Consider the following 26,458-nt stretch of genomic DNA (forward strand, 5'->3'; position numbering starts at 1 on the left):
GCAATGTTTTCTGATAATCAGGCTCTAAGACCTTTGGACATAGCTGATGGAATTAAGGGAGGACACTGATCCAGGCTTGTCTGGTGCAAAAAGACAAATTGAGCCTATCTGATTCTGCCTCTGGAGAATAGTAAGAGAAAATGGCAGAGTAATGTAAAGCTGAAGTTATGAGGGAATAAAAGTAATACACACAGGATAATGGACACAGAGTGGGTGCTAAAGCTGGTGGAGAAGTAGGGAGACATAGGTAGGAAGAGAATAGCTGAGTCATGTGAATAGATGAGCATTTGAGGGAATAGATGTAAAGTCCTGAAAGCTGCAATGGACTCAAAATAAGTCTACAGTGTATGCTGTTCCTGAAACCAGATGTTCAGGTTTTCCTATGCCATTCCTGTAGCTTCTAGGAACTTGAATGAATTGCTGTTTTTGTAATCCTAGAGCATAGGAGTGGAGAAGGCAATGGCACCCCACTCCAGTACTGTTGCCTGGAAAATCCCATGGATGGAGGAGCCTGGAAGGCTGCAGTCCATGGGGTTGCTAAGAGTCGGATACGACTGAGCGACCTTCACTTTCACTTTTCACTTTCATGCATTGGAGAAGGAAATGGCAACCCACTCCAGTGTTCTTGCCTGGAGAATCCCAGGGACGGGGGAGCCTGGTGGGCTGCCGTCCATGGGGTCGCACAGAGTTGGACACTACTGAAGTGACTTAGCAGCAGAGCATAGGAGAAGAGTGTTTAACCATAGTGCCAAGGTTTGATGATCAGCTTAGAGGTACTACCAGTGCCAGGATGACCCCAGGCCCAACAGAACTGGTTACCTTGATGGGAGTCTAGTATAAGGCCCAGGCAAGAAGTAAAATGGCAGTGACCCGTTATTCACCCTGGGATATACAGTTGGCATTGTGGTCATGAGCATATGAACAGAGTACGTACAGCAAAAAAGTCGTGCTACCAGCCAGTGGACTTTGAGGCATTGTTGTTCTTCCATGCCAAGAACAGTAATGTCTTCTAACCCTATGGCAAGACTGGGATGGTTGCTAGGATCTACATGGATTCAGTTGTAACTGTCCAGTCTCATTGCATCTGTCTCTGCCTTACTCGTTAAATTTTCTAGCCACATTGGCCTTTTTCCGTTTCTTAAGTGTTCTAGTTTTTTCGACTGAAGACTTACTTTCTTCTCATTAGTAATATCTACTCATTATTCTAGTTTTGGGTTAAATGACCCTTCCTCTGAATGCCATCCTTGAATAGTAATTTTAAATACTCTAAAATAATTCTGTACCATCCCTCTACTTTTATTTTGGAGCAATTTGTAGTTTTTCCTCAGGACACTTAACAAAATTTATAATTAAATATTTACTTGCAGTTTTATATGTTAAATGTATGTTCTCCCCACTGGACTATACCTTATAAGGGCAGGGCCTATATTTGCCTTAGTTACTTCTGCATCTCTAACACCTGGTACAGAATTAGACTTTAATGACACCTAATAAGTGAACACGTAAATGCATGAGAATGAAAGTAGTGTATGGGTAGGAAGTTAGGCAGTCCATTATTGAACCAAGTGTTTGCTTTCCTTTAGTACAACATCATTATGGTTACCTAATGATAATTTTCTTCTTACTATAAAACTGTATTGTATATTTAGTGATTTTAATATCTCTGAATGGCTTTTTTAGCACATATAATCAAAGAAATTTCTTTTCTTGGGTGAATTTCTCATTTTTAAAAAATTTCCTGATGTTATGTCACTGACATATATTCATATATTGAATGATACTATTAATAACAATTTAAAATAGTTGCCTTTTAAATAACTTTTCAAAAAGCTTTCCAAAAGAAAGTCACAGAATGCACAATGTCATTTATAAATGATGTCACTCTTTCCTTGAAAAATTCTGCATTTTTTCATTTCAGTAAGAAATCTGAGTATCATGACATTTTTTTTTTTTTTCTTCTAGAATGAGAGTTTGATCCTGCTAGCCTTTTTTATGCTGGCCTTTTAGAATGTATCATGTCAAAAACAATCTTATCTGTTTTTTTATATCAGATTCTAAAGCAAATTCACAGTTGGATCCAGCAGAAGGGAAGGCAGGGCTGTCAAAGAAACAGATGTTGGCATTGTAAAAGCAGATGCTCTATACTTAATTTTACATGCCAAAAATTCTATTATTAAAATTCAACATCTGTCTTTTTAGAGAAATTACTATGGCTCAACCAGGTTGAAAGTAAGCCTTAGTATTCAATTATAGGAATTCTGTGACTCAGACTGCTATATATTTGAAAATCAAGCAAGTAAACCAGATAAGAACCTCTTCCAAAAGTAGAAGGCCTTCCAGTGATGTATGCAAGTAGCTTCCAACATGAAAAGTTTCTCATATGAATTGCATCTAATTTCTGCTCCCTGAACACTCCCTCTCCCTTGAAGAACCTGGCAATGACAGGGACTGGTGTGAAACTACCCATTAGAAGGAAGACAAGGCAGCTTTTGCATCTGAGGAACTGAGGTCTGAGCTCAGGAGTGTTCCTGGAGAGACTTTTGATCAGTAATGAAGGGAAACCTATCTAAGCCTGGGCTTTGAAATCCTGCATCCTTGATAAGGTCAAAGATACAGAGCTGGTTGCCCTAGGAACCTAATTAAAGCCCTGCCTCTCTGAGAGAAATTAAACATTGGCAGGAAGGAAGGCACCAGCAGCTGTCAGGAAGCCATTTCTTCAAGGACAGCCACACCTTGACAGCACTTTAAAAGTGTTTTCCTCATCTGCTCTGTGAACTCCTAAAAATCAGTCCTTTCATCTCTGATTTGACAGCTGGCCCTGAACAACTTAGTGAGTCTATGCTGCTTTTCCCATGTAGGAAACTGCATTCATGCACAGGCCTTCTTGTTTGTGGCAACTCAAAGTTGCAATGACTGGACAATGAAGCAAACCATGGCTCATTCATCAGGAGGGTGGTGGAGGGGAAGCACCATATTAAGCAAGGAACCTGTTTCCAGTGTCATTTCTAAATTAGATGGTTGGAGTTTCAGTGCAGCTTTTCACTTGACTTTTAAGGGAGGGGGTTGGAGAGTCCATTTAAACCCACAGAAACTGGATGGCAGAGGGCATGTAGGCACTAAACATACATGGCTATGTTTTCAGAGATTCTGAAGTCTTTGAAGAGAAGGTGTAATACCTGTAGGTTTCCATAATATTTCCCATCATGGGTTCTGTAAGTCCACTGCAATTCTCGCTGGGAAACGCCAGGAAGAAATTGCTTCTTTAACTGTGGATTTGGCATCTATATATTGATGCCTGTAAGAAGGATTTGGGTTTGACAATGACTAGGGGATGAGAAAATCCACAAGGGAGTTTTCTGAGCACAAAAGAGAGAAATAAAAAACTTGTTAGGAAAGGCAGAGAAAAAATATATTTCTACTATAAGAAACCATCAAATAAATACTTCACTTCTGGTTGAAGACTGAATTTGAATGCTGAGAAGTCCAAACTCTATAAATACACAAGTTTGCATGTATCAGTACTTGAAAGATATTTGCTCAGTAATGAAGGTAGTAGGGAGATATCTCTCTCAGGACCATAGGGAGGGTCTTAATAAGAAATTTGTAGCTGTCCAGGACAGTATCTGTTACATAATGCTGAGATCAGCATTAAAAGCAATAAACAAAAAACAAAACACTATCCTGGAGCCATTTATTTTAGCACTTTATTTATTTATTAGAGAACTCACTCCAGTGTTCTTGCCTAGAGAGAATTCCATGGACAGAGGTGGGCTACAGTACATGGGGTCACAGAGTTGAACACAACTGAGTGACTAATACTGGAGAAGGCGATGGCACCCCACTCCAGTACTCTTGCCTGGAAAATCCCATGGATGGAGGAGCTTGGAAAGCTGCAGTCCATGGGGTCGCTGAGGGTCGGATACGACTGAGCGACTTCACTTTCACTTTTCACTTTCATGCATTGGAGAAGGAAATGGCAACCCACTCCAGTGTTCTTGCCTGGAGAATCCCAGGGATGGGGGAGCCTGGTGAGCTGCCGTCTATGGGGTCGCACAGAGTTGGACATGACTGAAGTGACTTAGCAGCAGCAGAGTGACTAACACACACATTTCTTTATTTGTATTTTGCCTGTGCTGGGTCTTCATTGCTGCGTGGGCTTTTCTCTGGTTGGAGAGAGCAGAGGCTACTTTCTAGTTGTGGTGCACAGGCTTCTCACTGTGGTGGCTTCGCTTGTTGCGGATCACAGGTGTGTGGACTCAGTAGTTGTTGCTCCCAAGCTCTAGAGCTCAGGCTCAATCGTTGGTGGTGCATGGACTTAGTTGCTTTGCAGCATATGGCATCTTCTTGGACCAGGGGTCAAACCCATGTCCCATGCATTGGCAGGTGGATTCTAACCACTGGACCACCAGGGAAGCCCTAGCACTTAATATTTTAAAGCTCCCCTTTTGGCATATATGTGCTGAGTGTTAGGATAAGTTAGCTCTAGCATGCTGGCTTTATATAGAAATGACTTTGACCTCTTTAAAAGTGCAACTGATTCTTTCATTCAGCTTCAACTTTAGGAGCTGGAATAAATTGAGACAGAGTGACAACACCAATATTTTCTCTAATAAATAAAGAAAAATAACACAGATGCCAGAAACGTACATTGTTCTTTGATCCTTCCAAAGGATGAGGACTCTGACAATTTGCTCTGGTTTCCTCTGATGCAATGGTATGCTGCAGAAGGAGTACTCAGATCTTCCTGGGTGAATGAGAGAAGGCTTCACAGACCTGCTATTTTGGTTGAGATCTAAAAGATGAGAAAAATTTTGCTGAGGGTGTAAAATAGAGAGACATAGGCAAGTGTGATATGTCCGGGTACCTACGACTTCCTTTTCTGTCTTTGTTCCTTGCAATTTGCTTTTTATCCAGTGGCCAAAGTGTTCTTTTTAAAACATAAAAATCCAGTTACATCAGTCCTTTGCCTAGTACCCTCTTTTGACTTCACAGTGCCAAACCTCTTATTTCTCCTCATCTATTCCTCCTGTCTGTTACTTTTCAGACACTTTGGCCTTCTTTCTGTTTCTTGAACCGTTCTCCTTAGTCTTTACCTGTGTTCCCTTTGCTAGAACGTTCTCCCTCCAGACTTTCAAAAGTTGGTTTCTTATTATTCAAGCCTTTCTTGAACACCTTCCCAATCTAGTTACTCCTATAACAGTCTTCTGACTTACTTTATTCATAACATTTATCCCTCTCTGAATTTGTTAATTTGGTACTTACTGTCTCGCTAAAGAGAAGATAAGTACCATGAGACTAGGGACATCATTATCTAGCTTCAGTAAATTTCTTGTTCTTAAGACAGAATTGTCACAGGTGGTAGATGTTCCACTAACACTTACTGGATAGACAAATGAAGAATGGAGGAATAAATATTTTTGTAAAGTTTAAAATAATATTAGAAAATATAGCTCGAGAGGTAGATAGACATCAGATAATTAGGACTATATGCTGTGTTAGAAACTTTAAATTTTATTCTGGAAGTGTGTTAAAGGCATTGAATAACTTTGAGAAAGAGGGCAGCATTCAGAATTCCTATTTAATAATATTGTTTAGCTTCTTGTGGAAGGATGGATTGATGAAGAAGGCTGAAAAATAAGGAAGTGAGTTAGACATATGTTCCAATATACTTTGACATAAAGGTGGTCAAGGGAGAAAGCTTTGCATGGCAATCAATTGTGTGAGTTGTGAAGTCACACTGCATGGGTTTGAATAATGGCTCCCTATTTTTTCTTCTGTGAAATTGTGGCAAATTACTCAGAGCCTCTGAACCATTTATGAAAATTTGCCTTTCAGGTCTTCGACTGCAGGTTGAGTAACAGCCTCAGCTGCTGTGGTCTGAAATCTATGACTGCGTTTCTACCAAGGCCACATTTCCCTGGGCTGCTTTTAGCTAGTAACTTGGAGATGTGGGACACCTCTGAACAGTGAATTTATCTTGAGGACTCCCCATTGGCTTTTCAAAACATTTTTTAGGACTGCACTGTGGTCTAAGGTGTTTCTACTCAACCTTTCTTCCTTCTCTTCCTCCCTCCTTCACATAGGTTTACCAACGTCTTGGTCAGAGTCCTCTCCCAGCCTCCTCTGGCTTGCATCCACTTTCCCCTCACAGGAGTTTTCCCCAATAATCTGTTGCTAATCCTACCTGCTTCCTGGGGACCTGAACTGACACACTTTTTAGTATTAAGTCCCTGCTGTTGTTTTTGTTATTTGGAAAGCAGTTTTAAAGAGAATAGATAGAACCCGGTGATAGCCTGGATGTTTGTAATAAATCAGAAGGAAGCGTGCACTCCCAGGTTTTTGATCATGTGATCTTAAGTAACTGAGGCAAAGATACTTCCTTGTACAGACAAGGAATACAGAAGAACTATGTTTGAGGAAAAAGGGAATAAAAATGGGTTTTGTTTGGACATGTTACTCTTGATATCCCTCTAAGACATCTTGAATAAATGCCCGGTTGATCATTGATCTGGAGCTCAGAGAAGATTTGGGCTACAGACCGTGAGGAATGTGTCATCAATGTGTGAGTACAAGCCATGGGAATAGATGAGACCCGGAAGAAAGAGCAGGAGTTGGTTCAGGGAGCAGCAGTTCTTCATATGCGGTGAAGGAGGAGTCAGTAAAGGAGAGAGAACAGACAGTTGATTATAAAGCTGCAATTAAGTTCAAGAATAGAAATATGGATTAATGCAATAGCATAGAAAACTCAGGAAATGGCATTAATCTGTGTAATATGTTTTTATGTGACAGTACAGTGGAATTGGAAAGATTGTAGGAATCTGGAAAAATATAAATCAAATTCATACCTAACATAAACCCAAATATATGTGTAAGTAGATAAAGTATAAAAGTCAAACAAAAAAATCTAGATTATTGCATACCAAGTTTTGATTAGAGTTGAGAAAAATTACTAAATTTTGGAGAGTTGATACTGTTCCATGTATCACATGAAAAAATATCATATTCAATTAAATAAACATTTAAGCTATGTGTAAGGTTAAAATAAATGTAACAAAAGCAAAAATGGAAATCAAGATTTAAAAATATTTAGAAAATTTACAAATCTTTAAAAATACAGCTTAAAAACAGAACATTTAGAAATATTAGTTGAATAAGAGACAAAGGATTCATACCAACATTATTCTATAAAGTGTGAAAAGTTCAGTAAATAAATTGGCAAAAGACATAGTTGAAAAAAATAGATACAACTATAAGCAAGCATATGGAAGATTTCTACCTCATTAGTGATGAAACATATGGAGATCAACCTCTTTATTTATCCAGGTATAAAAATTAAAAATGTGTGGAGGTACAACTTTATGCTTGTGAAAATAACACAATGGAAAATAACTTGCTGATCATTGTAGATTCCTTTGGTTATTTCATTCTTCATGTTTTCATATTTTACCAATCATTAAATGTATTTACTAATTTAGCAAATGTTAAATAGCACTGTGTGCTGGATATTGCTCTAGGGACTAAGGATAAGTGGTGGATAAGATAAGGTCTTTCTTCATATCACTCTTTAGAATTTCCTCTCCTTTTTCTCTCATTACTATTGCCTTAAGAGTTTAGTCATCCTTTGTTTCTTGCTCATGGTGATAATATTCTGAATATACTGGTTCCACCTTTTCTCAATCAGTTTTTTACCTTGATAACAAAGTGATTTTTTAAAACAAATTTCTTGGTGAACTTCATTTTATATATGTATCAAAGAGTATATAAAATGTGAAGCTTATATTTGATTTTAATTTGCATTTTATTATTACTAATGAAGAAGAGCATTTTTTTTTTAATGATTAGTCATTTGTGTTTTCTTTTCTATGAAATACTTGTTCAAGTCTTTTCCTCCTTCTTTTGGCCAGTTTATTTGTCTTTATCATAACAATTTGGAGATTTTATAATCTGTACCTACTAATCCTTTGGTACCTGCGTGTGTGTGCATGTGTGTGTGTGCATTTGTGTAAACTCCATCCCCACCAAGCATATACATAAAAGTTTTTCTTCCAATTAGCAGTTCTTAATTTTAACATCATCAAACTTACCAATATTTTCCTTAATAGTTGTTTGTGCTTTTTGAGTCTTTTTATGAAATATTTTCCTAGTACACATTTATGAAGATATTTTCCTAGATTATTTCAAAGTATTCTATGAGTTTATTTTTTACCTTTATTTTTAATTTTCTAGGAATTGGTTTTTATATATGATGTGTGGTAGAGGTCCATTTTCATTTTTTTTATATAGATAAGCAATTGTCATAAAACCATTTGTTAGGAAGTCTAGACTTTTGCTACTGCTTTATAATACTATCTTTGTGGTAAATCAGTTTCCATATACATGTAGGCCTATTTCGGTGCTGCATATTTCACTGGTCTATTTCACTGACTATGCACCAAACTGACTTAATAACCACAGCTTTAAAATAAAGTACTGGTAGTCAGGAGGGCAAATCCTCCAACATAACTTTCTTAGGAATATTTTGTGTAATTTGGCTCTTTGCTCTTTCACATGAATTTTAGAATCAGCTTGCCAAGTTCTGTGAGAAGAAAAATCCTACTGGGATTCTGATTGGAATTGCATTAAATGTGTAGATCAAGTTGAGAGAATTGACAGCTTTATGATTTTGAATCTTTCTATCCAAGAAGAACATGGTTTATCACTCTATTTGGGTTGGATTTTTTTTAACAGCTTTTAATAAAGTTTTATAGTTCTATCTATAAAAATAGTTCACATCTTTTGTTAGATTTATTCCTAGCTACCTTTTATTTTTGTTGCTATAATAAGTGGTTATATTTTTAAAGTTACATTTTCAAACAAAATTTCAAACTGTTGCTGATGTCCAGAAATGAAATTCTTTTTTGTATATTTTATGTTCAATAACATCTTCATCAACACTGTTAAAATCTTTTAGAATTTCCAAATGTCTGTCTATAGTTTCTTTTTAGGGTTTATGCCCAGCCAATTACAGCATTTCCAAGTATTAGCAATATCTGGTTTATTCATTTCTTATCCTTGTAACTTTCATTTGTTTCCCCTTAAGCTCTGTGTTAAAGAATTTCTAATACAATGCTTCAGAGAATTAGTTCTATCAGATATCTTTTATTTTACAGTGTTGGGAATGCTTTTAACATTTCATCATTATGTTTGATGTTTATCTCTCTGATCAGGTTGAAATATTATTTCTAGTCTTGCCTTCTATGTTTTTTTATATCATGAAAAGATAATACATTTTATCAAAAATGGTTTTCTCATCTACTGAGATTATCATGTCATTTTTCTGCTTTAATGTATTCATGGTGTACATATTTAATATATTTTCTTTTCTAATTTAAAATTAACTTGCAGTGTTGAATATAGTAAACCAATTTGGTCACAATTTAATCTTCTTAAAACATTATTGGGTTTGATTTACTAAGGTTTAAAATTATTTTTTGTCTATGTTTATGGATGAAATTAACTATTATTTAGTCTTCTGGTTCTGTCTTTGTTAGGTTATAATAGCCCCATAAAGTGAATTGAGGAATTTTCTCTTCTACTTTCTGGATGAATTTGTATAAAATTGGAATACCTGTCTTTGAATGTTTGGTAGTGTTACCTTAATTTTTATCTGAACTTCCTGTTTTCTTGATAAGAAGATTTCAGTTGGTTCAATTTCTTTAATTGATTAGGCCTTTTGGGATGCCTATTTCTCTTGTAATCAGTTATGTTATATGTTTTTAGGAATTTTTTTTTATTTTATATTTTTAAAATTCAGTTGTTTATAATGTCTAATCTGTTTCTGCAACATCTGTGGGTTATCTTTTTCATTGCTAGTATTTTTACTGTGTTTTCTCCAACATGCTCTAATTTTCTATTCATTATTCTTGCTTCTTTCTTTTTATCTTTTAAAATAAACCAACATTTGCTTTGTTGATCTTTTTATTCCATATTTGGTTGTAATTTCATTATTTTCTGCTCTAACCTTTATTTCGTTCTCTATGCTTACTTTGGCTTTATTTTGATGATCTTTTTAAATGTGTTTTTTCTTGAAGAGATCTCTAGTGTTTCCTGTTCTGTTGTTTTCCTCTATTTCTTTACATTCATTGATTTTTGAAAAGTTTTTCCCTAATGAAAGCAATTAAGGCTTCATATTTCTATGTACTACTTAGTTGCATTCAACAAGCTATAGCTTGTCATATTTTATTGTTCAATTATAAATATTTTTATATTCCTATTATGATTTTTTCTTTGACCTATCAGTCATTTAGAGGAATGCTTTTGAATTTCCATAACTGTGTAAGATTGAAGAGCTATATGTTTATGATTGATTTTAGCATTTGTTGCATTGGGTTCACCGGACTTGTCCAATTGACACAGTTCTCTGAATTTATTGGATTTTGTTTACACATATGGCCTAGTAGTTGGTCATTTTTCAGAATTATTTCTTCTATGCTTGAAAAAATGTGAAGACTGCAATTGTTGGTTCAATCCTTTGTATATGTCCTTTGGAACAAATTCCTTTATTTTGTCATTCGCATATTCTATTAATATATGCTAACTAATCTTTGTCTTCTTTCTCTTCCAATTGTTGAGAGACATAATAAAGTTTCTTATTATGCTGAAATAAATGCCTGATTTTTAGGGCTGGGACAAGGAAAATATGACATGGACTTGTATCATTGTGTACTGCCAGAGAGTAAGAAAGTACTCAAAAAACAAGAGGATAGGACCATGTTGATGGGTCAACCTGAAAGAGCTCCCAAAGGCCAAACCAGAATATTTTGAGCAAAAAAATATTAATAGATAATGTGTATTGCATTATAACTCAAAGTATAATGTCAATCTATGTGAGTATAAACTGATACAAATAAACCATTGAAAAAAGTAAACAGGAGAAACAAGTCTTATGATGTGCCAAGCACAGGTATGGACATTGCAGGTATGTCAATGAAAAAAGTAGAAAAATTATTTCTTTCATTATGCTTATATTATGGTACAAGAAGAAAGACAATTTTAAAAATAAGTAAATTTTATAGACTTCTGGGAGGTGAAAGCTTCTAGGTTGATAAATAAAACTGTAAAGAAGAAAGGGAATGCTGAATTTTCAATAAATATATAAGACATCATTTCAAGGTGACTTTTGAGCAAACACAGGGCAGGAGTGGAAGAGTTATGTAAGCATCTAGGGAAAGGGTGTTTCAGGGTTGGAAAACGGAAAATAGAAAAGCTTTGAGGCAAGAGTATGCCTAGGTGTTCAAGGGCAAGCAAGTAGGTTGTAGCTGGAGTAGAATGACCAAGGGAAAGGGTAGAAGGAGATGAGATTAAAGAAGTATATTAATTTCCTAGGGCTGCCATAGTATAGTACCACAAACATTTTTTAATCCAGTTTTTATTGAGATATAATTGACATACGGTTCTGTGTATGTTTAAGATATACAGCATAATGACTTGACTCTCTTACTTTATGACATTATTATCACAATAAGTTTAGTGAATATCCATAACCTCATATGGATGCAAAACTAAAGAAAATAGAAAATGATTTTTTTGTGTGTGATGAGAACACGTAGGACTTACTCTTAACAACCTGCAGATATAATACTCAGCAGTGTTAACTGTATTTATCATGTTGTGCATTACATCATGTTGTAATGTACTGGAAGTTCTGTACCTTTTGACTGCCTTCATCTAATTCCCTATCCCCTCTTCCTCTATTTCTGGTAACCACAAATCTGATCTATTTTCTGAGTTTGTTTGAAGTAAAATAGATTTACAACACTATGTTAGTTCCTGTTATACAACCCAGTGATTTCTTTCTATACATTTCAAAATGATCTCTATGATAAATATAGTTGTGATATGTCATACAAAGATATTACTTATTGATTATATTCTCCACCCTGTATATTTCATACTCGTGATTCATTTATTTTGCAAGTAGAAGTTTGTAACTTAATATCCCTAATCTATTTCTTTCTTTCCCACAACCCCCCTCCTCTGGCAGACACTTATTTGTTCTATTTATCTTTAACTCTGTTTTTGTTTTGTTATGTTTAATCATTTGTTTTATTTTTTAGATTCCCTATATAAGTGAAGTCATATAATATTTCTCTTTCTCTGAATCATTCCAGTTAACATAAAATCCACTATGTCCATCCATGTTATCGCAAAGAGCAAGATTTCATTATTTTTTCTGGCTGAGTAATATTCCATTTTATATAGGTATATATCACATCTTTTTATTCATTCATCTAGTGATAGGCACTTAGGTGGCTTTGATATCTTGGATGTCTATTTCCGATTAGGCAAGTTTTTGGCAGTTATGTCTTCAGGTATGTTCTCTGCGCCTTTCTTTCTCTTCTCCTCCTGGGATTCTTACATTTTGAATGTTAATATGCTTGATATTGTCTTAGAAGTCTTTTCAACTGTCCTCATTTCCTTTTATTATTTTTTTCTATAATGCTTTCAGTGATTTCCACTAGTTTTGTCTTTCAGCTCACTGATCTGTTCCTCTATCATCTAATCTACTCTGTATTTTTTAGCCCTAGTTTTTCTTTGTTTTCTAAATTTTTTAATACTTCTTACTGTGTTCATCCATTTTCCCCCTGTATTCTTTGATCATTACATTTAACTCTTTGTCAGGTAGCTTGATTGTCTCCACTTCACTTAGTTCTTCTGAGGTATTATCCTGTTCCTTAATTTGGAACATATTCCTCTGTAGTTTCATTTTGCCCAGTTTGCTGTTTTTATTTCTAGGTATTTGATAGGTTGGTTATGTTTCCTGACTTTGGAAAAGTGGCCTTTTATAGGTGATGTCATATGTCCTCCTCAATTCACTCCCCCGTTGTTACCAGAGCTGTATACTCTAGGGGTACACTCTGTTTGAGCTGAGTGAATCCTTCTGTTGTTGCAGGCTGACTATTGCATACTGTCTTGTAGGCATGGCTGGCCCCTAGTCCTGTTAGATGGTTGCCAGGCCCTGCCTTGTGTGGAGGCTGCCAGCTGCTTGGAAGTAGGGCCAGGTCACAAGGCCTGAATCCTGGGGCATCTATGGCCTGAGGAGTCCTTATGCAGCAAGACTGCTGGTGGGTGGGGCTGTGTCTCTGCTGGGCCCTCTGTTTGGCCTGAAGTGTCCCAATATTGGTGCTGATAAGCTAATGGGTGGGACTGGGTCCCTGTGTTAACCAGGAGGGTGGATCACAAATAGTGCTTGCCAACACCAGTGTCTGTGCTGTAGAAGGAGCTCCTCCAAAGCACTGTTGTTAGTGTTTGTACCCCCCAGGCCCAGCCCCAACTGCCTTCTACTTCTCTGGTGCACTCTGCAAGATCAGCAGGTGAGTCTGACCTAGGTGCCTTTCAGATTACTGCTTCTGCCCCAGGCCCCAGAGTGTGCAAGATTTTGTTGTTGTTGTTCAGTTGCCCAGTCATGTCTGACTCTTTGCGACCCCATGAACTACAGCACACCAGGCCTCCCTGTCCCTCACCATCTTCTGGAGTTTGCCCAAGTTCATTGCATCAGTGATGCTGTCCAGCCATCTCATTCTCTGACACCCTCTTCTCCTGCCCTCAATCTTTCCCAGAGTCAGGGACTTTTCCAATGAGTCATCTGTTTCCATCAGATGACCAAAAATACTGGAGCTTCAACTTCAGCATTAGTCCTTCCAATGAATATTCAGGGTTGATCTCCCTTAAGATTGACTGTGTGTGCCATTTAAGAGCAGTCTCTATTTCCCACAGCCCACTGGGTCTTCCAGAAGTAAGTAATATTGGATTTAAAGCCACACAATCTGGGAGCTCCTATTCCCAGTGCATGATGCCTGGTTGGAGAGCCCAATGTGGGGCTCTGACTACTTGGGGAGAGTCTCTTGTAATTGTAATTATCTCCTCTTTGTGGCGACCTATCCAAGAGTTTGGGGCTTGACTATACTGCTTCTCCACTCCTCTTACCTGTCTCATTGTGGTTCCTTCTTTATATCTTTAGTTGTAGAAGATCTTTTTTGCTAATCTTCCAGTTTTTCTCATCAATAGTTTGCTCTGTAAATAGTAATTTTGATGTGCCCCTGGAAGAAAGTGAACTCAGGGTCTTCCTACTCTACCATCTTGGCTACTCTCCATCACAAAGTTATTTAAAGAGTGGTTCAAATCAACATAAATGTATTCTTTCAAAGTTCTGGAGGCTAGAAGTCTGAAATATAGGTGTTGGCAGGTTGATTCCTTCTGGGAGTTCTGAGGGAGTTTGTTTCATGCCTCCCTCTTAGCTTCTGGTGGTTGCTAGCAATTCTAGACATTCCTTAGTTTGAAGATGCATTGATCCAATCTCTTCCTTCTTGGCATTATTTCTCCACCACCCACTACCCCTTATGTGTCTGTGTTTTTGTTCTTTTTCCCTTCTTATAAGGAAAGTCATTGATTAAGGTCTACCCTAATGCAGTCTAATCTCATCCTAACTAGTTACATCTGCAAAGACTTTATTTCCAATTAAGGTCAGATTCTGAAGTTCTAGATGGACTTGATTTGAGGGGAAAAACTGTATAGCCCACTCTAAGAAATAACATGGGCCAAAATCATTTTAATCTATGTAGGCCATGGTATATGAGTATTTCTGAGCTGTGGTGTTGGAGAAGACTCTTGAGAGTTCCTTGGACTGCAAGGAAATCAAACCAGTCAATACTAAAGGAAATCAATCCTGAATATTAATTAGAAGGACTGATGCTGAAGCTCCAATAATTTGGCTACCTGATGCAAAGAACCAACTCATTAGAAAAGACCCTGCCTGATGCTGGGAGAGAGATCAAAGGCAGGAGGAGAAGGGGATGGCAGAGGGTTAGATGGTTGTATGGCATCACTGACTCAATGGACATGAGCTTAAGGAAGCTCCAGGAGATGAAGGACAGGGAAGCCTGGTGTGCTGCAGTCCATGGGGTCACAGAGTTGGACATGACTGAGTTACTGAAAAACAAGGCCATAGTAACATGTTTGACTTTTACATCTTGAGGTAGATGGGCAGCTATATGAAGACTTTGAGCCAAGAAGTGACATGATCTATTTTAAAAGGATTACTCTGGCTGCTGCATATAAAACATACTGTAAGGAGCAGTGTGGGAAGAGGGGAGACTATCCAGGAAGCTGTTGCCTCCCATTATTATTAAAATAATTCAGATGCCAGAAGATTATGCTTGTTTGTTATTTTTTTTAATTTTTTTTTTTGTTTAATTGGAGTATAATTGCTTTACAATGTTGTGTTAGTTTCTGCTGTTCAATGAAGTGAATCAGCTCCATGATTGTCTTGGCTTAGAGAGAGACCAAGGAAGTGGAAAGTGTTATATTCTGGATGTTTTCAAAGTAGACCCAACAGAACACTCTAATGAATTGGAAGTGGCATGGGAGAAAAAGAGAGGAGTAAAGATTACTCAAGATATTTTACTTAATCTTGAGGTAAAGTAGTTGCCATTGCCTTGAGATAAGAAAAGCTGTGGGGTAGGGCAAGTTTTAGGGGAAATATTGGATGATTCATTTTTGCTATAATTTCAGATGCCAGTTAGATATGGAAAGTAATGTGTCCATTAGGTATCTAACTATATAAGTCTCAGTGCAGTGAGGAAGACTTGGAAAGAGACATAAAACTGAGAGTCATCAACATATAGATAGCAATTTAAATCTATGTGATTGGATACATTCACCAAAGGAATGAGGATAGAAAAGAGGCCAGAGATGGAATCTTAGGCCACTTTAACAAGATCGGAGATCAGTAAGAATTACCAGAAGGAGCTGCTGGTGAGGGAATATGAAAATCAGAAGAGTGGGGTGTCCTGTTATCCAAGTGAAAAAAGAATTTTAACGAAGAGGAAATTATCAACTCTGAAATGCTGGGAGAAATATCAGGAGGACCAAACATTAACATTGAATTAGCAATGGGGGGCCGTTAGTGACCTTCATAAAAGCATATTTAGTAGAATGGTGGGCATGAATGCCAGTTAGGAAAGCCATGAGAAAATAGAGAGGAATTTATGAGAATGGAGAACTTGGTAAAAAATGTTGCTATAGAGCAATGGCACAGGAGGCTGTGATCAAGACCATCCCCAAGAAAAAGAAATGCTAAAAGGCAAAACGGTTGTCTGAGGAGGCCTTGAAAATAGCCGTGAAAAGAAGAGAAGTGAAAGGGAAAGGAGAAAAGGAGAGAAATATGCATCTGAATGCAGAGTTCCAAAGAAGAGCAAGGAGAGATAAGAAAGCCTTCCTCAGTGATCAATGCAAAGAAATAGAGGAAAACAATAGAATGGGAAAGACTAGAGATCTCTTCAAGAAAATCAGAGATACCAAGGAAACATTTCATGCAAAGAGGGGCTCAATAACGGACACAAATGGTATGGACCTAACAGAAGCAGAAGATATTAAGAAGAGGTGGCAAGAATACACAGAACTATACAAAAAAATCATCATGACCCAGATAACCGTTATGGTGTGATACTCACCTAGAGGCAGACATCCTGGAATGTGAAGTCAAGTGGGTCTTAGGAAGCATCACTATGAACAAAGCTAGTGGAGGTGATGGAATTCCAGTGGAGCTATTTCAAATCCTAAAAGTTGATGCTGTGAAATGCTACACTCATCCCCACCAACAGTGTAAGAGGGTTCCCTTTTCTCCACATCCTCTCCAGCATTTATTGCTTGTAGACTTTTGGATTGCAGCCATTCTGACTGGCATGAAATGGTACCTCATTGTGGCTTTGATTTGCATTTCTCTGATAATGAGTGATGTTGAGCATCTTTTCATGTGTTTGTTAGCCATCTGTATGTCTTCTTTGGAGAAATGTCTATTTAGTTCTTTGGTCCACTTTTTGATTAGGTCGTTTATTTTTCTGGAATTGACCTGCAGGAGTTGCTTGTATACTTTTGAGATTAGTTGTTTGTCAGTTGCTTCATTTGCTATTATTTTCTCCCATTCTGAAGGCTGTCTTTTCACCTTACTTATAGTTTCTTTTGTTGTGCAGAAACTTTTAATTTTAATTAGATCCCATTTTTTTATTTTTGCTTTTATTTACAATATTCTGGGAGGTGGGTCATAGAGGATCCTGCTGTGATGTATGTCGGAGAGTGTTTTCCTATGTACCCCTCTAAGAGTTTAATAGTTTCTGGTCTTATTTTTAGATCTTTTGTTGGTGGGAATGCAAACTAGTACAGCCACTATGGAGAACAGTGTGGAGATTCCTTAAAAAACTGGAAATAGAACTGCCTTATGACCCAGCAATCCCACTGCTGGGCATACACACTGAGGAAACCAGAATCGAAAGAGACACGTGTACCCCAATGTTCATCGCAGCACTATTTATAATAGCAAGGACATGGAAGCAACCTAGATGTCCATCAGCAGATGAATGGATAAGAAAGCTGTGGTACATATACACAGTGGAGTACTACTCAGCCATTAAAAAGAATACATTTGAATCAGTTCTAAGGAGGTGGATGAAACTGGAGCCTATTATACAAAGTGAAGTAAGCCAGAAAGAAAAACACCAATACAGTATACTAACACATATATATGGAATTTAGAAAGATGGTAATGATAACCCTGTATGTGAGACAGCAAAAGAGACACAGATGTATAGAACAGTCTTTTGGACTCTGTAGGAGAGGGAGGGGGGATGATTTGGGAGAATGGCATTGAAACATGTATAATATCATATAAGAAACAAATCGCCAGTCCAGGTTCAGTGCAGGATACAGGATGCTTGGGGCTAGTGCCCCGGGATGACCCAGAGGGATGGTATAGGGAGGGAGGTGGGAGGGGGGTTCAGGATTGGGAACACGTGTACATCTGTGGCAGATTCATGTTGATGTATGGCAAAACCAATACAATATTGTAAAGTAATTAGCCTCCAATTAAAATAAATTAAAAAAGGGGTGGGGGGAAGAAAATGCTACACTCAATATGCCGGCAAATTTGGAAAACTCAGCAGGAGCCACAGGACTGGAAAAGGTCAGTTTTCATTCCAATCCCAAAGAAAGGCAATGCCAAATATGGTCAAACTACTGCACAATTGTACTCATCTCACCTGGTAGAAAAATAATGCTCAAAATTCTCCAAGCCAGGTTTCAAAAGCATGTGCACCATGAACTTCCAAATGTTCAAGCTGGTTTTAGAAAAGGCAGAGGAACCAGAGATCAAATTGCCAACATCCATTTGATGATCAAAAAATAACTTATATGCAGAGTACATCACGAGAAACCCTGGGCTGGATGGAGCACAAGCTGGAATCAAGATTGCTGGGAGAAATATCAATAACCTCAGATATGCAGATGACACAGAACTTATGGCAGAAAGTGAAGAAGAACTAAAAAGCCTCTTGATGAAAGTGAAAGAGGAGAGTGAAAAAGTTGGCTTAAAGCTCAACTTTCAGAAAACTAAGATTATGGCATCTGGTCCCATCAACTTCATGGCAAATAGATAGGGAAACAATGGAAACAGTGACAGTCTTTATTTATTTATTTATTGTGCTCCAAAATCATTGCAGATGATGACTGCAGCCATGAAATTAATAGATGCTTACTCCTTGGAAGAAAAGTTATGACCAACCTAGATAGCATATTAAAAGGCAGAGACATTACTGTGCCAACAAAGATCAACCTAGTCAAAGCTATGGTTTTTCCAGTATTCATGTGTGGATGTGAGAGTTAGACTATAAAGAAAGCTGAGCACTGAAAAATTGATGCTTTTGAACAGTGTCGTTGGTGAAGACTCTTGAGAGCCCCTTGGACTGCAAGGAGATCCAACCAGTCCATCCTAAAGGAGATCAGTCCTGAATGTTCATTAGAGGGACTGATGCTGAAGCTGAAACTCCAATACTTTGGCCACCTGATGTGAAGAGCTGACTCATTTGAAAAGGCCCTGATGCTGGGAAAGATTGAAAGAAGGAGAGGTGGAAGGCAGAGGATGAGATGGTTGGATGGCACCACCAACTCAATAAACTCCAGAAGTTGGTGATGGACCAGGAGGCCTGGCATGCTGCAGTCCATGGGGTCACAAATAGTCAGACATGACTGAGGACTGAACTCAACTCATAGAGCAAGGGTTACCAATTGGGACAGTTCTTCTCATGGGAAATTTGGTCATCTGGAGACATTCTTTGATGTCATAACTGTGGCCGGAGGGTGCTACTCTCAACTAAGTGACAGGAGACAAGAATATTGTTAAAAATCTTACAGTACAGAAGACCATCCTTCACAAAAGCATCCAGATCATTCTCCATTCTTCCTCATGAAAATGTAGCTTTGAAACTATTTCAGCGTTCTCTCATACCTACTCTTTATGCTATAGTTACCTAACATCCTCTAGGTAATTACCCTTCATTTTTAGAAAATTTAAACTCTTGATTCACTCTTACTCCTTGAGCCACTCCCATCTGGATTCTTATTGATTTCAGCATCCACATAGAAAATCCTTCTACTAGTCGAGGCTTCCCAGTTCCTTGCATTTCTTTCCTTCAGTGAGCTTGTTCTCCAGCTCATTACTTCCACAGTCCCTCTCCCTGAAAGTCTTTGTTGTTGCCAGTCACTGCAAGCCCTCCATAAACTGTTTCAAGAAGGCTATTTTTGACCATTGTCTTTTATCTTTTCAGGCAATTTACTGTTCAGACTCCATTCATGTGATTTCATGGGATCCTAAATTTATTTTCTAACACATTGTAATTGTTTCTCATCCTCTTCATGTTCTCATTCTTCTCTTTACCTAGTCAAATCATTCTATACAATTTTTCTTCCTTATTTTGGTCTCAATTCCTTTTTTTTTTTTTCACTTTGCTAAAACCCAGCCTTTTCTGCCTACTGTTCTCCTGTACTTCTGAAGCTGAATTATCTCACTTGACTTTTGTGACCCTAAACTTCAAGAAGATTATTAGTGTTCCTTGCAATAATTCTACCTTTCCTTACTTTATTAACCCTTCTAACAATTATTCCATATTTTCTCAAACCCCTATATTCCCCCACCAACCTTTGCTATACTTTCAATGGATGACCTTTTTCTCTATTTCATGGATAAATGGTTCTCAGAATAGAACTTCTTCAAGCTTCTTCTATCATGTCTACTCCTCACCAACATTTATACTTATATACTTAGCTTTTCCCTCTGGTATGAAAACTGAATTTTCTGAATCCCTCAGTCTAAGGTTAGCCTCTTCAGTTAGACACTTGACTCCATTTATTGTCAGTTTCTAATTGTTTTACAGTTTCTCTTTTAGAGAAGCTTTAATTTTGTGTCTATTTGCAGATTAAAAAAAATTATCTTCAGTTTTACTAAGTTTATATTAGATCTATGGTGAAACCCTTCAGTAATTCTGGAAAAAGAGTTCTATTATCTCTTGGATCCATGGAAAATATAGATAATATCCATTGTCAAGACATCCTGGGACTTTGGATGATTATTAGAATTTATCCCTTTGTCCTCCATGTCACTTAATACACTTCAGTACTTTTTTCTCTGTGTGCAACATTCTAAGCAATTTCTTAAAATCTGCCTACTGTTCACTAATTTTCTCTTGGCCTGTTTTCTAATCTTATGCATAATTCTTTGCTTTAGTTTTAAATTTGTTAACATTTTTATTCCTTTTAGAAATGCACAATGGCCAATTTCTTGCATATTTAAAGTTCTAGACACCCAAAAGGCTGTATTTTTCTCTAATATCCTAGTGATTTTTGGTGCTTGCTTTTCCTTCTGGAGAAGGAAATGGCAACCCACTCTAGTATTCTTGCCTGAAAAGTCCCATGGACTGAGGAGCCTGGTAGGCTACAGTCCATGGGGTCTCAAAGAATTGGACATGACTGAGCAACTTCACTTTTCCTTCATATGTGTTCACACTACTCCTAACTCTATCAGAGTCCCTTAATTTCTTGTAGGCTTATTCAATTATTTAAAACATTTCTTCTGCCCAATCCCACCCTCTTTCAAATTTTAACAAACATTTTCACATGTTAGTGTCTGAATGTTTTCAACATCTCTATTCTACCCTAGTGACAGAAATGAAAGTCCCATACATTCTTTCCAACAGTTAATTTTTAACACCCTCCCCATTCAATAAGAGAAAAGAAATGCTGAAACTGTAAGGCACAGTTCTGCAAGCTATGGCCCATGGGCCAAATCAAGTCCTTTGTCTCTTTTTGTATGGTCTATGAACTAAGAATAATTTTTAACATTCTACAAGAGTCAAAAACAAGTAGTATTTTGTGACATGCAAAAGTTACATACAATTCACATTTCAGTGCCCATAAATAGAGTTTTACTGGAATACATTTAAGCGCATTTGCTTATGTGTTGCCTATAGTTGCTTTAACACTACAGTGGTGGAGTTGAGTTGTGACAGATACAGCGTGGCCCTGAAAGCCTAAAATATTTACTATTTGGCCTTTTACAGAAAAGTTTTATAGACCTCTGCTGTAAAGCAACACTTTTCATGTTTACCCAGTACAAGGAGTTGAGACTTAAAATTGCTAAGAAAGAGATAGTTTCTTTGTAATTCATGAGTATAGGTGTTTATTTATTCCAAATTATTTCTTATTCAAACACTCCTCAGATTCTCTTTGACAATGATGATCAATATTTTCATGATACAAATCACATTATTTTTAATGCTGTACTCTTCTTGATATGTTACTGAGATTACCTTTGCCATATGGTAACCAGCAGAGCTATGAAGTTTCTAACTGTGTTGTTCCTCCCATTTACATTTGCCATTTTTTAAAACAGAAAGTGTCCAAATTCTATAGGGCGTAGGAGTTTTCCATTTACTCTGCAGAAGCATGTTACATGAGGAGGAAATAAAATCTACAGCTGATATGCATTAAAGTGGCTTTCGTTATTTCTGGGAGTTAAAAACATTTTGTCAGATAACTTAAAATAGCCTTACTCCTTTGGTAGAAATTGGACTTCCAGCAGCCGATGGGAAAGCTGTTGTCTGGAGGAGGGAATGATCTGAACAGTTACTGTAAAATATCCCTAGTCATCAACCTTCTCATAAATGTGCCTGGAATAATCTTCCATAGTATATTTTTAAATCTTTCACTCAGTCTAATGAGATTTCTAAGTCAATCTGTGTGGAGAAACTTAAATTAGAGAAATTAAATAACCTCTTTCCACCCCCCCCCACACACGTTTTGAATTTCCATTAAACAATAACAGTAGTAATTTAATAAGCCATTTCTAGCATAGAGAAGAGATCCTGGAGGGATTCTGAACCACAAATATTTAGTGGGAATGCAATATTCTTCTGTACTTGGGGTTACATGAGAGAATTAAACTGAAATAGGGTTGTTTGTGGATGAGTTGAAGGTAATTAAGCAGTGGGCCAAAGAGCCTCAGAAAGAGGAGTCAAGGACAGGATGAATTTGCAGGAAGGGTAGCAGCACTGCAAATCCAAGCTTTAAGGGAGGTAAACAAAGACATTTCAGAGATAAGCTAGAAAAATAATCAGGTGGCTGTTCACAGCAAGGATGGCAGGTAAAAGTCTTATATGTGATGCTGTTGTGAATATTTTGTATGGGCCAAGATCCAGCTTTTGGCTTTTGCTTTTTGAGTCTGGCTAATTTAAATGAGGTTTATTCCTGTCAGTATCATACTGTTTTAGAAAATGCCACAACAAAAAGTGAATTCTAACAAGGCCTCAGGCAAAAGTTAGGACTTTGCTGGTACAACTGGAGAGGGTAGATACAGAGCAGGAATCCTTCTGGCAAAATCCCAGGGAGAATTTCCTCTCATTATAAATATCTCTTCCATTTTTTTTTTAAACTTAAAATAGTTAGCCTCATCTAGACCAGTGGTTCACAATTCTGGTTGTTAGAATCACCTGTGGAATTGACAAGTACACACACACACACACACACACACCCAAAGGTCTGCCTTAAACCACTTAGGTCTGAATTTCTGGGTGGAGGGGAGATCCAAGCAGCATTGACAGTTTTAAAAGCTCCCTGGGAAATTCTAATGTGCAGCCAGGCTTAAGAACTGTTGACCTACATGGGAGTTTATCCAACTGTGGGACTGTCCTGTGGATCATAGGATGTTTAGGAGCATTCTTGGTCTCTCCACCAGATGCCAGTAGCACTGTCTTCCCCATTAACTTGTGGCAACTGAAGATTTCTCCAGATATTGTCAAATTCTCCCTAGAGGCAAAATTGCCCTCCAGTTGAGAATCACTGATTAAGTCCAATGAAACTAAGAATAACCAGATAGGTGCTCTGAGACACATTCCAGTGTGTCTTTAAGAAGGAGAAGACAACTTACATAAAACATCATAATAAATTCAGTTATACTGAAAGTTAGTAGCCACTATGGAAAACAGCATGGAAATTCTTAAAAAACTTAAAAATAGAATTATCATACAACCCAGCAGGTTCACTTCTGGGTACCTATCTGGAGGAAATGAATTCAAGATCATGAAGAAATATCTGCACTCTTATGTTCATTGCAGCATTATTCACAAGGGCAAAGATATACAAACAATGTAAATATCCACCAATGGATAAATAGATAAAGGAAATGTGGTAAACATAGAAAGTAAAATTATTCAGCCCTGAAAAAGAAGAAAACCCTGCCATTTGCAACAACATATATAGACCTTGAGGATACTATGCTAACTAAATAAGTCAGACAGGGAGATAAATACTCCATAATCTTAGAGGAGGCAGAGGAACCAGAGATCAAATTGTCAACATCCGCTGGATCATGGAAAAAGCAAGAGAGTTCCAGAAAAACATCTATTTCTGCTTTATTGACTATGCCAAAGCCTTTGATTGTGTGGATCCCAATAAACTGTGGAAAATTCTGAAAGAGATGGGAATACCAGACCACCTGACCTGCCTCTTGAGAAACCTGTATGCAGATCAGGAAGCAACAGTTAGAACTGGACATGGAACAACAGACTGGTTCCAGATAGGAAAAGGAGTATGTTAAGGCTGTATATTGTCTCCCTGCTTATTTAACTTCCATGCAGAGTACATCATGAGAAATGCTGGACTGGAAGAAACACAAACTGGAATCAAGATTGCCGGGAGAAACATCAATAACCTCAGATATGCAGATGACACCACCCTTATGGCACAAAGTGAAGAAGAACTAAAGAGCCTCTTGATGAAAGTGAAAGAGAAAAGTGAAAAAGTTGGCTTCAAGCTCAACATTCAGAAAACGAAGATCATGGCATCCAGTCCCATCACTTCATGGGAAATAGATGGGGAAACAGTGGAAACAGTGTCAGACTTTATTTTTCTGGGCTCCTAAATCACTACAGATGGTGACTGCAGCCATGAAATTAAAAGACGCTTACTCCTTAGAAGGAAAGTTATGACCAACCTAGATAGCATATTCAAAAGCAGAGACATTACTTTGCCAACAAAGGTTCGTCTACTCAAGGCTATGGTTTTTCCTGTGGTCATGTATGGATGTGAGAGTTGGACTGTGAAGAAGGCTGAGTGCCAAAGAATTGATGCCTTTGAACTGTGGTGTTGGAGAAGACTCTTGAGAGTCCCTTGGACTGCAAGGAGATCCAACCAGTCCATTCTGACGGAGATCAGCCCTGGGATTTCTTTGGAAGGAATGATGCTAAAGCTGAAACTCCAGTACTTTGGCCACGTGATGAGAAGAGTTGACTCATTGGAAAAGACTCTGATGCTGGGAGGGATTGGGGGCAGGAGGAGAAGTGGACGACAGAGGATGAGATGGCTGGATGGTATCACTGACTCGATGGACGTGAGTCTGAGTGAACTCCGGGAGTTGGTGATGAACAGGGAGGCCTGGCGTGCTGCGATTCTTGGGGCCGCAGAGTCGGACACGATTGAGTGACTGAACTGAACTGAACTGAAGTCCTCTTTAAGCAGCACATGGATACTTTTTATTGTATATTCTATTGCTGATCACTGCTTCCTAGGTGGCTCAGGGGCAAAGAATCTTCCTGCCAAGACAGGAGACCCAGGTTTCATCCCCTAGGTTGGGAAGATCCCCTGGAGAAGGGAATGGCTACCCACTCCAGTTTTCGTGCCTAGGAAATACCATGGATAGAGGAGCCTGTAGGGCTATAGTTCATAGGATTGCAAAAGAGTCAGATACAACTTAATGACTAAACAACAGCAACTTCTGACCACTACAGGATACTCTAGAGTTCAGTTCAGTTGCTCAGTGGTGTCTGACTCTTTGTGATCCCACGGACTGTAGCTCACCAGGCTTCTCTGTCCATCACCAACACCCAGCGGCTTACTCAAACTCATGTCCATTGAGTCTGTGATGCCATCCAACCATCACATCCTCTGTTGCCTCCTTCTCGTCTTGCCTTCGATCTTTCCCAGAATCAGCGTCTTTTCTAGTGAGTCAGTTCTTCCCATCAGGTGGCCAAAGTATTGGAATTTCAGCTTCAGCATCTGTCCTTCCAATGAATATTCAGGACTGATTTCCTTTAGGATAGACTGGTTGAATCTCCTTGCAGTCCAAGGGACTCTCAAGAGTCTTCTCCAACACCACAGTTCAAAAGCATAAATTCTTCAGTACTCAGCTTTCTTTATAATCCAACTCTCACATCCATACATGACTACTGGAAAAACCATACCTTTGACTAGATGGATCTTTGCTGGCAAAGTAATGTCTGCTTTTTCATATGCTGTCTAGGTTGGTCATAACTTTTCTCCCAAGGAACAAGCGTCTTTTAATTTGTTGGATTCTGTCACCATTTGCAGTGATTTTGGAGCCAAGAAAAGAAAAATGTCTGTCACTGTTTGCACTGTTTCCCCATCTATTTGCCATGAAGTGATCGGACCAGATGCCATGATCTTAGTTTTTTAATGTTGAGTTTTAAGCCAACTTTGTCACTCTCCTCTTTCACTTTCATCAAGAGGCTTTTTAGTTCCTCTTCACTTTCTGCCATAAGAGTGGTGTCATCTGTATATCTGAGGTTATTGATATTTCTCCCAGCAATCTTGATTCCAGCTTGTGCTTCATCCAGCCCGGCATTTTGCATGATGTACTCTGCCTATGACAGAGTAAGCAGGGTGACAATATGCAGTCTTGATGTACTCCTTTCCCGATTTGGAATCAGTCTGTTGTTCAATGTCCAGTTCTAACTGTTGCTTCTTGACCTGTATACAGATTTCTCAGGAGGAAGGTCAGGCGGTCTGGTATTCCCATCTCTTTCAGAATTTTCCACAGTTTATTGTGATCCACACAGTCAAAGGCTTTGGCATAGTCAATAAAGCAGAAATAGATGTTTTTCTGGAATGCTCTCACTTTTTCAATGATCCAGCATATGTCAGCGATTTGATCTCTGATTTCTCTGCTTTTTCTAAATGCAGCTTGAACATCTGGAAGTTCACGTACTGTTGAAGCCTAGCTTGGAGAATGTTGAGCATTACTTTACTAGTGTGTGGGATAAGTGCAATTGTGCGGTAATTTGAACATTCTTTGGCATTGAGT

Source organism: Bos indicus x Bos taurus, chromosome 8, assembly GCF_003369695.1.
Source record: "Bos indicus x Bos taurus breed Angus x Brahman F1 hybrid chromosome 8, Bos_hybrid_MaternalHap_v2.0, whole genome shotgun sequence".
NCBI classification, from domain to species: domain Eukaryota; kingdom Metazoa; phylum Chordata; class Mammalia; order Artiodactyla; family Bovidae; genus Bos; species Bos indicus x Bos taurus.